Raw genomic sequence first — 12,862 nt, forward strand, 5'->3', positions numbered from 1 at the left:
GCTGAATAGCACTATGGTCACCTTCAAAGTACTCCCCTTGGGAAGGGTTGCCGTGATGCCAATGCCTAGTCCACCCTTCAAAGCAATTTCGGAACTCTTTTTCTGGAATGGCCATCAGAGCTGCCATCATATTATACTTGATGTCCTGAATGTCATCAAAATTTCTTCCTTTCAATATTTCCTTTATCTTTAGGTAAAGAAATAAGTCATTGGGGGCCAAATCAGGTGAGTAAGGAGCGTGTTCCAATACAGTTATTTGTTTACTGGCTAAAAACTCCCTCACAGACAGTGCTGTGTGAGCTGGTGCATTGTTGTGATGCAAAGGCCATGATTTGTTGGCGAAAAGTTCAGGTCGTCTAAGTTTTTCACACAGCCTTTTCAGCACTTCCATGTAGTAAACTTGGTTAACTGTTTGTCCAGTTGGTACAAATTCATAATGAATAACCCCTTTGATATCAAAAAAGTTTAGCAACATCATTTTGACTCGATTTGGACTAACGGAAATTTTTTGGTCATGGAGAATTGGCTGACTTTCATTGAGCACTTTGACGCTTTGTTTCAGGGTCGTATTGGCACACCCATGTTTCATCACCAGTGATAACATTGCTCAAAACATTACCTTGCCTCTCCAAAAGGTCTTGGCAAACTTGGATTCTCTTTTGCCTTTGTTCATCGGGGAGCTCCTTTGGGACCATTTTTGCACATATCTTTCTCATGCCAAGATTTTCAGTTAAGATTTTCCTAACTGTTTCTCTATCAATGTTTACTTGGTCTGCTATGCTTCTCATAGTCAGCCAACAATTTTGACGCACAATTCAACAAATTTTTGCATTGCTTTTGTCAGTTCTTTTTACTGCCGTCCTGACTTCTCTTTATCAGTGATGCGTTCTCTCCCCTCAGAAAACATTTAATCTTTTTGTACACTGCCATTTTCTTCATGGCATTATCCCCATAAACTTGGACTAACATGTCCCTGATTTCACTTCCACTCTTGACAAGTTTGACAAGAAATTTAATGTTTGTTCATTGCTCTAATTCACGCTCAGACATTCTTGCAATGGCACAGAAAAACATGCAACAACAATAATGAATGCCACTCAGCAAGACATCACCACATGTTGACATGAACACAGCTGTGAGACACTGATATACCAAAGTTATGAAACCTTACTGAGCTGTTTGCATACTGCTGCCAATGTAAGTGCATGGTGGCAAGTTCATGAATGTAATTGTCAGAGCTTGTATGTGTTCTTTCAGAGAATATGTGCCTTTTTGAAAAAATAAAAATATCAGAGAAAAAAAAAAAATCAGTGCATCTTTACAGAAATTAGAGAGACAGATTTACCTGTGTTGATTTTATATCTAACCTAATACAACTCATTATCTCATTTATTAATTTATTAAAAACATATTTATTGAACATCCACTTGCTGCTAGACACAGTTTAGATGAAAATTCAGAGAAAATCCCCATCCTCATACAGTTTACATTATGGAGACAAGGAAAACAATAATAAATAAAATATATGATAAATACTATGTGTATAATAGATAAGAAAAAGGAGCTAAAAATATGGATGGTAGAGTGAAAAGGACTCATGGGAATTGATTGTAGTTGCAGAAAAAGAGAAAGTAAATGAGAAAAGGGCAAAGAAGAGATGACGATGATACTTCTAGAATTGGTAAAAGACATCAATCTTTATGTATAGAAACTCAACACTTTCCAACAACAAATATCATCTAAGCCAGGAGGAGAATTAGTAATCACAGGTAAGTGTTCTAAGGTGATTGTATTATTCATTACTTATGATGAAAAACTATAGCATCTGAAAGGTTAAGTTTTCTAAGATAATCACTAAGCAATTCAGAGATAATATGGTCGATACAGAGTACACTGTTCATCTCAAGAAAATGAATCAGTTGTGTATTAGAGCTGGTTCCTGCTTGCTCGAGGGAGCCGATTGTTAAATTTTCATGAATTTTGGCAACCAGTTATTAACCATCAGCAGTTGGAAATTAGCCAAGGTAGGAATATTGACACTAATAGTAATCAGGAAACACTATCACCAAGAGCCAGTTGTTAAACATTTACCACCATACCAGAACTGTGAGTCCTGGAATCTTATCTCTATGACATGCTGTTTCACAATATTATGTCTTTGCAACATAAGCTCCTTGAAAGCACAGACAAATTCCTTGAATGTTTTGTGTACCCTGCAGAACCAGGCACCTATTCCTCAAATATTTGATTGTATTATGCTCTAAATCAGGCCAGATGTAATCCTTAATTCCTGTGGAAGAAACAGAAGTCTACAATAGCTTAATTAGTTACTATCAGAAAACTATATATTTCTTGGCTTTCAGTAAATAACATGAGTTTTAACTAAAGTTTCAAAATATCCTTAATATATATATCATTCATTTATGAAAATATTTTGATCAGATAATTTTTAGATGTTCTAATGTGAAAACATTGGAGGTAATAATTATAAAATAAATGCATAAAATGCATGACTTTTTGAATGGTAAGTAAATGTTTTCCTAGACTGTGGCAAAGTGGCATGGAAAAGGCACAGCCTGTCTTCCCAGCATGAGCTCCCTCTTAAACCAGAGAGATGGAATTATCAATCTGTTTAAAGATGATGAAAACATAGTGGAAAGGGGTTGGGAGGAGATAGAGTCAAGGTTCAATCAATTAATTCGCTAAAAGAAATCCCCGGAAATATATGTTTCAGTATTTGCACAACAAAGTTGCCACAGTGGATAGCAAAACACAATGTGTTCTCAAATATAATGTGATCATTTTTAACTATTTCAATTTTTTTTTAAGTACAAGTGAAGGAAAACCGATGTACACTCAGAGAAGAAAGCATACTGAGAATTAAAGTTCAGTTTGATACAAACTATTTAAGCAATGAAAAAGATAGTTAAAATTCTGTAGAAATTTCCATCTGATTTGAAAAGAAATTTTAAAATTTATTGGTATGAAAAATTTCCTTACTATGTTTCTTTAAGCTTGTGATGAGGAAATTGAACTTGTGATTTAAAACTTACATCAACAATCTGAAAAAAAAGTTGTAGTAAACAATTCTACCTGGTAAAAGGTTTAATTAGAAAAGCATTGGCATGACTCCCATCTCCCTCAATTCAATTTCTATAATTAATCAACACACATAAGCTTCAATTAAGACCATAATTGTACACCGACATCAAGTTAACTTTTCTTCCCAGTTTTCACTTCCACACACTGACACTTGTAATTTTATAAAACGGCATTTAGAACTTAGGCCAAGTTGAACAATTGGCACAATAAAATGTATGGACTTAAATAAAACACTGTCTATTCTTTACAGAAAAGGATCCTTTAATTATTTTTTTATGAAATAACAGATATCATACTAACATTAAAGGTGAAAGAGTCATTCTACTTAAAGAGTTATTTTCACATGCTTTGAAGATGCCTATGTAATGTTTATAGGAGGCAAAACTTCTTTTCTATCTTAACACAAAAGAAATTCTCTTTTGATCTAAAAAAAGTCTATCTGCTGCTTCTGAGTTAAGGAAGCATGAAAAAAGATTCATTTTGAACTCATAAAAAATTGTTTCAACCTTTACTCAGACATCTCTAAACCAATAATTTTAGAACTAAAAGTAAGCACATGCAATGAAAAATATAATCATCTAAACTGGAAATAATTTATTTTTGAAATCATTTTTTGTGAAGGTCAAATACTTAATCTGGAATATAGTGTTCTTACCTCTGTGATTTGGGCCTGCCCCAAAGTGTGACAATCTGAAATATTATATTAAAATGATGCAATCATATATATTTCTAGATGCAGACAAAATGGATTCCAGAGGGACAGGAAGTTACTTCCCTTATGTAGCGAGTATATTAGTTTGATTTAAATCCTGGTAGCCCCAAGACATGGCTTTAGGAGATTTTTAGCATACCACCATGTCCCCCACCCCAAACACACAAATCTGCTGGAAGTTAAGAACAATAGACTTGCTGTGCAAATAAAGTTTCCAGGCAAATTCTCTATTGGCCCCAGCACCCTCCTCCACCTAAAATTTAGCCAGATTCCAACTCTGAAAACTTTTCTATATCAAAATCCTACAGCTTGATTTTAACAGCTTTTCAAATTGCCAGCTGTTCTTTTATATTTATATCATAAGGAAAGCTAGGACTTTCTGTGAAGTTAGTGATATTCAGACTCATCTGTGCAGGTGGTACAGGATCACAGAGTTGTGGAGACAGGTACACTGACTTGCAATGAATTAGGGAAAGTTAAGGTTACCTGTTGAAAGAGGTAGGTGTGTGTGTGTCTGCTATAAGTATTAATATTTACTTTCTAGTTAAACACTAGTGAAATTTTTGAATTTTTTTCTTGAAAAAAATAAAATTTATAAACTCAAAGTAAAATGTAAGAATTTAGAAATCACTTTTATAAAAAATGCAGTTCTTATTTTGGATGCTTTTAATTCTCTCCAAAAAGAATCAGTGAAAAAAAAAACACACACACACACAAAAAAAAAACATTTTTCTTTATGTTAATAAGTATTTTCTAATAATATGCTTGTAGCTATTTGCTATGAATAAATATCAAATTGCTCCTAGTAGATGGGGAAATTACTGTAGAAAAAGCTGACATCACTGATGTCTGAATTTATTTGAGATGTTAGTTACAAGAAAACTGTGTCATCCTGGAGGCTTTCGCCTAGACTCCCTTTCTTCTCCTCCTGACTAAGCTGCCTTAGAGTCCAAGGTCCAAAGATCTGTTTCTCCTTTACTGAGGAGAACACCCACTTCCCTATCTACGCATTCTGACCTCCTGATGTCATAGGTGTAAACAGCTCTGTTGTTGCAGAAGGAGAGGGCTAAACATGTAAGCACTGAAAAAATAGAACTTTAGGATAGACTTGGATGGATACAAATGGTGAAAAGTAGTGGAAACCGAGGCTTAACAAAGGAACTGGGGATAAGCAGAAGAGAGGAATTTAATGTGTGCTTTGAATAACTCATATGTCACCCCAACAGAAAGCCAACCAATGCCCTGTCAGGCAGAACTGCTAGAGTGCCCAACTGTTCCACAGGAAACTCATATATCCTGGCTGTGAAACAAGGTAGACTCATTAACTTGCTCATTTCTTTCCAATTCTCTATCTTGGATGCAGGCAAGAGAGGAAATAGCTTTCTGCAAGAAAGCTACAGTCCCCAAAAGACCTAGAACACCCAATTTCTCCCTCAGTCCTCTTCTTATCTTGACTGTGGGAGTTAGTTCTTTATTGATGCCTCCTAGGAAGCCCTTCATAGAAATAAATGTGCTGTATTTAGGGCATTTGTTACCATCTTTGGGTATTGGTCATCATCTCAGGAGAAAAAGAAAAAAAACCTGATATATTATTACACTATATAGAAACTAGGCAGGTAATACATCAAATATTACAAATTAAATGTTCAGTGGGGACCAAAGATCCTTGGGTACAAGCTAAAAATATAGGGGTGGCTGAGTGTAGCCACAGTGACCTCATTATACTCACCATACACTCTTCAGTATATTTTGAAAAAATGGAAAGCTATCTGTGTTGATAAATGGTTAGCATTTCCTCTTTTATAGTCCCCAGGTGCTAAGGAAAAAGTGCTCCATGTTCAGGCTAGACTACAACTAAACCCCAAATAATGCAACTTTAAAGATTTTATTTTATGAATTTTGCTGCCTCTACCTCCTACCCCTAATCTCCAAATCTTGGAGTGACGTAGGATATCTTCAGCTTCCTTCTCTTTTCTCTCTTTACTCTTTGCCTAGTAGATATCCTCATCCTTGAATAACTTGATTATTCCCAGGCTTATGTTTTTATTTATAACCTCAAATTTAACATGCTTAGGAATCTTGATCTCTCTACTAATTTCTGAGGACTCCCCCACAAATGTTAAGATCATTCATGAATTTACTTAGACCAAAAACTTGGAAGTCACCTCTGATTTCTCTCATTCCTTCACATCTACATCTAATCCATCAGAAAATACCAACAGCTCTATTCACAAATATATCACAAATCAGGCTACTTCTAACTACCAATCATAATAAATCCTTGCTAAGAGTACTTCAGACACATCCAGTTTGTCTCCATGCTTATAAAATCCTCTTCTCATCCTCATTAACTACAATCCATTTCTAACTCATTCTATGAGGAAAATGTTCTCCTTATACTAAAACCACACAAAGACATCACAAGAAATCTTAGAAAATAAGACATTTTCTAAAAATATTTTGATGTCAAAAGCAGCTTAGAGGTTTACATTTAATGCAGTCATTAATTTTTTTAATTTACCATATTTATTATTATATGTTTTCATTTTAATGTGAGAGACAGAAAACAAAACAGAAAAAAAAAACAAGGAAATAATAGGAGGTACTATCTGCTACATGGAAAATGAATCAAGGTGATGTGATAACACCTGGAGACCTACTTTGTATTAACCAATCTTCACTGAAGGTTATTTCAGCTAAGATCTAAATGATCAGGAGAGGTTTGTCATGCTAAAATCTTGAGGGAAAGTGTTTTAGTCAGAAGAAACTATAAGTATTTGACCCTAAGGTAGGAAAAAAACTAGTGTGTCCCAGAACCCAAGAAGGAATGAGTGCCTGAAGCTAAGTGACAAAGGAGTAGAAGGAGGGAGGCAAAAAAATTTTCAGCAAGTTCAGCAAAGTTGAATAATCGTTGGCCTTGGGTAATTAAGTCCATTTTATGTAGTTTGAGATGAAAAATCATTAAAGGGATAGAAACAGAATAATGATGTGGTCTCACATGCATTTTTAAAAGATCACCTGTTTTTCAGAAGCAAGTCTTCTCTCCCCATGCCTATGCTTATTTCCCAAGAACAATGCTAATCCATGATTTCATGGTTTCATTAGGTGTGCTTGTGACCCGTAATTTATGGAATGGTCTAGGAATCTTTCATGCTGTCCTAGAAGGAGGGAAAATGGAAGTCAATTTCCATTACTGAGCTGTGACCAATGAACTGGGAATGCCCCAATCTGTGACAGAAGCAAGTCTTATTACACCATAAACCCACTGATATGTCTCTTCCTCCTAAAGCACAGAATATAGTTCTGCTATCAGGCCATGAATATTGGCTTTCAGTAGAGAAAGTTTATTCCAAGTAATAATTTACCTAAAACTAGAGGTTCTTGGGAATCAAGGTACTACAAGCTGGAAAATGCAAGTAAAATTGAACACCAATTAGAAGATCCCCACAAATTTTAGGCTGTCTTTTACCATATTCTAGTTATAAACATCATTCATTTCTTAAACATATACAGTGTAGAAACCAAGTGGTAAGGAAAACATCCATGCCATTGATAACCCTCACATTGGGCGTCATTAGGATAGATAAGTCTGAAAGGTCCAGTGATGATAGCCTGCGTGATCTGTGTCACTGTGATATTATCAGAGAACACACAGCAAATTCTTAAACGTTCTCCTATAAATCATACATATTGTGAATGGAAGATACCCCTCCCATTCATGATCAGTCTCCTGCCAAGGCAAAAATCAAGTTCTCACACAGAGGATGCATTCCATGGTAAGCCTATGCTCCATTTGGTCATAAGTCAAAGGCCAAGATAATAAAATAAAGCAAACTAGAACAAGCCCAGTACATTCAGGATGTGGAAACATGTATTTTATTTCTTAAAAATTGCACAGGCAGTTACTTTCCAAGTCACTATGTTCAAAGAGCAATATAATTTGGTTGATTTTAACGAGTTACATTTTAAAGAGGGTGGATATTTGTATTTGTTGAGTCAGACAGACCTTAGAAATCACCTGGCCCAGCTATCATTTCACAGAAGGGAAACTAAAGAATAAGTTTCAGTATTTGTTAAAAGCAAGAGTAAGGAAGGGCCGGGAATAATGCCCAGGTGTGTGATCCTGGTCCACTGGTCATTCTACTACACAGTAAAGCAGAATTGGGAAAATTAAAACAGGCTGCTTTTTTAGCACACTGGAATAGGGACAAATGAAGTATTTTTTGAGCTTCCTTAGAGGCAAGTTTTGTATAGTCAAACTGGTACCTAAGCATCTTTCTGTGAAAGGCCTCATGTGGCTTTGCCCTTATACTAATTGCAAATTGGACTGAAGAGGTACTATGTTGTCACCAAAAAGCCCAGGGCAGAAATGTCCAAGTCTATAAATGTTTCATTGTTCCATGTGGGCAGCCCACCAATTTCCACATATGCTGAGTATGTAGATTTTAAATCATAAAACAAATCTTTAGGGACATGGTCATTCTTCAGCCTTCCACAGTGGAGCTAGATTACGTATCATCTGAAGAGAGTGCTTGCCAAAAACAACACCATGGACTGAGATTAAATAAAATGACCCAATTGAAATTAACTAGAAGAGGTAGACAGAATTCTGGTATTTCTCGTCCAACCTCCTCTGACAAGGGGAAGTTTGGTTCTGAATATAACTATTTTGAGTCACAGTAACTTTGTGAGTCATTTGTTGTCCTGGAATGAAAAAGTGAAAAAAGAACTTTATGTCAAAAATGACAAGGCACACTGCCATGTCAAAGACCGTTCCTTAATGTAAATTTTTATACAAATAAAACAACAGTAATCTCTTCATTAAAAATTTACTTTAGAGAGCAGTGCAAGTTTCATCTTTATTTTAGTACCATATTCCAAATTTAATTCAACTTTTTGTAGGATATATATATATATATATATATATATATATATTCGCATATAAAGAGCAACATCTTTATCATCTTTATCAATTCTATTAGTCTCACCATTTACAGAAAAGGTATGCAAGTACTTTATCAGCACCATTGCAAACACAAGGGATAAAACATAAGATACAATTCTTTGAAAACTTTTATTTTTGATTTGGGATTTTTGTATTCTAGTAACTCTTATTACGAGCCAAAAATCAAGCATAATAGTTTTTATACTTTTTTGGTCTTAATCATAATAGCAAACTTATAAGTAGACACTATAATTCTACCAGTTTTACAGATGAAAGAAAGATTAAATAAATTGCCCAAAGTTAACACATTTTAATTTCAAGCAATTTAACTCCAGTTCTATTTCCTTTAGTAGTTCTGCAAGTGCATAGTTTCAGGTGTTTGAGAGGATAAGAGATTTCACAGCTATCAGTAGACCTTCAAAACAGTTTATGATGCAAAAACTGCACTATAGGTTGGTGATTTACTAAGTTACTCCATACTTACAATACAGATAGATTCAGGTAGCAAATTAAAAAGCAGTGAAACCTGAGGGAATTTAACCCTGAAAACCTCACTTTTCTCTCCTAATAAAGATACTCTTTTTCTATTTTTCCAATTAACCTTAGACAAGAATGTTAAGTTCAAAAAGGCTCTTGTAACCAACATCCATAAAAACAATTTCCCAGAATGCTAAATCTCCCTACACCCTTTGTCATGAATAATAGCTATGGTATCAATTAGGATGGAGATGCTCCGTAATACATCCATGGTTTTCTGCTCCACCAGTTGACTTGTATGCTCACCTGGAATCATCCTAGACATGTTTATGGCTCTACTATACACCTGGCATGGAATTATGTAACTTAATTAAATAATGAGTATTAAAAAAAAGCAAATTAAGAAAAAAGTGGTAGGTAAAAAACAGTGAATTAGGCAAAGGTAAGGAAACCGTTAATGTTTGAAGTAAAATTTTAAATCTCTAAAAGGATTCTTCAGTTGACTTTATAAATAATTCTCATTTCATTATAGAGAAACCCCAAAAAAATCATGAATTGTATAGTTTACACAAGAAAGATACGAACTCTAATCTGAGGATAAATACATTAATAATTTTAAAAAGGCCTTGGATTAATATCAAAAGATTGGTGAATGAATGCATACCTATGTTTCAAGTCAAAATAAAATATTTAATGTATGTGTTATTTTGAAATGCAACTTTTCCTTTTAAATTGAATCATTAAATATAGTGATACTGAAAAAGATTAGAGCATTTGTACTGTAATTTTGTTTACTAATTTTAAGTCCCTTTAATACTACCAAAAAAGTTAATCTGAAAAGAGATCATCCACTCGTTCAAAATAAAAAGCATGTGCAAACTTTGTTTGCAAAAAGTATTAAAATGAAATTTGTGACATACAATTTGCGGGATTCAGTACAACTTTGATGGGCATGGTCATAAGGATTTGAAAGGAGTCCTACTTTGGTCAAAAGAGGAAAACATCACTCACATGTGTAAGGAGACCTACGAGGACTGACAATTAAGTTCGTGAACTTGTTGCAATGATGTTGCTAACTTCTTTTTATATAAGAGGGATTATTCATTATGAATTTGTACCAACTAGACAGTTAACCAAGTTTACTATTTGGAAGTGCTGAAAAGGCTGCATGAAAAAGTTAGACAACTTGAAATTTTTGCCACCAGTTCATCGCTCTTGCATCACAACAATGCACCAGCTCACGCTGCACTGTCTGTGAGGGAGTTTTCAGCCAGTAAACAAATAATTGTATTGGAACACCCTCCCTACTCACCTGATCTGGCCCTCAATGACTTTTTTCTTTACCCACAGATAAAGGAAACAATGAAAGGAAGACATGTTGATGACATTCAGGACATCAAGGGTAATACAATGACAGCTCTGATGGCCATTCCAGAAAAAGAGTTCCAAAATTGCTTTGAAGGGTGGACTAGGCGCTGGTGTTGGTGCATAGCTTCCCAAGGGGAGTACTTCAAGGGTGACCATAGTGATATTCAGCAATGAGGTATGTAGCACTTTTTCTAGGATGAGTTCACAAGCTTAATTGTTTGACTTTGTATGTTGTTATATTCTCAAAGGAAGCATATTCTCAAAGGAACTAACTGTAACAACCCCCAAAATTTTCAAAACATTGTGGGCCTTAACTACTTCATCCCTAACATAAGAAAGTTGGAAAATTAACTGTTACCCTATTCTAATTAAAAAATTGTGATTTTCTCATAAGGTAGAAATTTTGATTGTATAAAAACTACTAGATCAATATTTCAGAAGACATTTCCATTTAATTGTCTTTTTTTTCTTCCATACTGTATACAAAACTATGACTCTCTTGAATACAGAAGGTAGTGCACTCAAACTTTGCAGAAAGTGGCCAGCAGTTAAAATATTAAGTCATTTAGTTTTTAAATTTTCAAATATGAAATCAAAATCATTGCATAGTGGTAACAAAAAATCTTAATCTGAAATACATGTGACATTAAAATTATTCCTAGAAAGTCTTGAGAACACAGGAATGACAAATCTCAAAGCAAAATAAATACATGAAAAACATCTGACCTGTTATGTACAGTGGGCTATATTAAGCTTGCCAACTATAAGTAATTTATTAACAAAGAAATATTTATACTTGTCAAAGAAATGTATATATGTAGGATCTGTATGTGTAAATTATATCAAATACATATGTAAAATGTTACATTATATATCTGAATTTTACATCTTAGGACATTGACAAAAGGAAATGGTCTAATGTTACTATTTGTTCTTACTTTTGAATGTATAGATAGTTATATACTAATATATATATTCACTATATATAATGTTGTGATCCACCACGTCTCTTCCTTTCTTGGTAGACTCAGTGGAAAATCTCAGAACAACGGCCATAAAGGCAAGTCTCAGGAAACTAGGGCTTTTGCTTCATGAAGTCTCCGTAATACCTCTCCACTCTGACTCATCAAGCTTTATTTTATAGACTTATGTTCTAACATGTTGGGTGATATTATAGTACGTATACAAATTATCCAGAAATAAGAGCTTATCCTGGGAACGTTCCTACCTATTAAGTTAATGAAAGGGTTCAAAATTTGCAGCACGCTGCTGACATTTATTTTCATAGGCCAATACATAGGGACTGAAGGAGGACATTGGTTTTATTGAATACACAGGATCTCCAATTAAATCTGAAGGATTGTGACTTTCAAACTGAAGTTCCAGTGAAGACTTTTCCTTGCTTTTTGTGGTTTTTTTTGTTTGTTTGTTTTTGGCATAACCTTGACTCTTGGTAGCTCAGTTATTACAGAATAGAGACATTTTGTACAAATACTAAGATAACTGTAGAATAACTCTCTTTTCAGGGTCAAACAAGCTCAAAAGTTTTAAATTTTTGGTTTTGTGTACAGATCAGTTAAGTTTTCTAAGTGTGACACCTATTAGGGACCAAATTCTATACACTTGATGATTTTGGTATCCTATAGGTTAAGATAGGTGGAAACAAGAGTGTGAAGTGTAAATCTTTGTCTGATTCCATTTATTCTAGAAAAAGAATGACATCTCCTTTCTCTTCTATCTTATTTCAAATCATAGCAGTTTAATAGGAGTAAAGAAAGCAGAAAAATTGGCAAAAAAAATCACTATGAAAGTACATGACTCATACTGGTATACTAAAAGTATTAGTCTACATGTTATCAATATTGAGTTGTCATCAATGCCTTACATTTTATTTCATTATTATGCTTTACTTTCTAATTAGATTTTAAGTAGCCATTGTGCCTTACATATTTTTTTCTATCTCTCAAAATGCCTGTTCTCGTATCTATACAAAGAAAATGCTCAGCAAGTATGTGTTGATAGATGAATTAATTGATTGTCCATGTTGAAAGGAGTCTTTCTAACCTCCAGGTAATACCAGTGGTGAGAGAGGTGGGAAGATGGAAATATCCCTGCAGGTTTTAAAAGACTAGTGCCTGCCCTATGCTACACAACAGTGACTTGATAATTTACTTAAAGCTTCTTAGTATAAAATTGTGCTTTGGTTTACATAAAATTAGTGGAATTTCCTCTTCTTTCAAATGGACAATACTTTATAG

Source organism: Rhinolophus sinicus, linkage group LG03, assembly GCF_036562045.2.
Source record: "Rhinolophus sinicus isolate RSC01 linkage group LG03, ASM3656204v1, whole genome shotgun sequence".
NCBI lineage: Eukaryota > Metazoa > Chordata > Mammalia > Chiroptera > Rhinolophidae > Rhinolophus > Rhinolophus sinicus.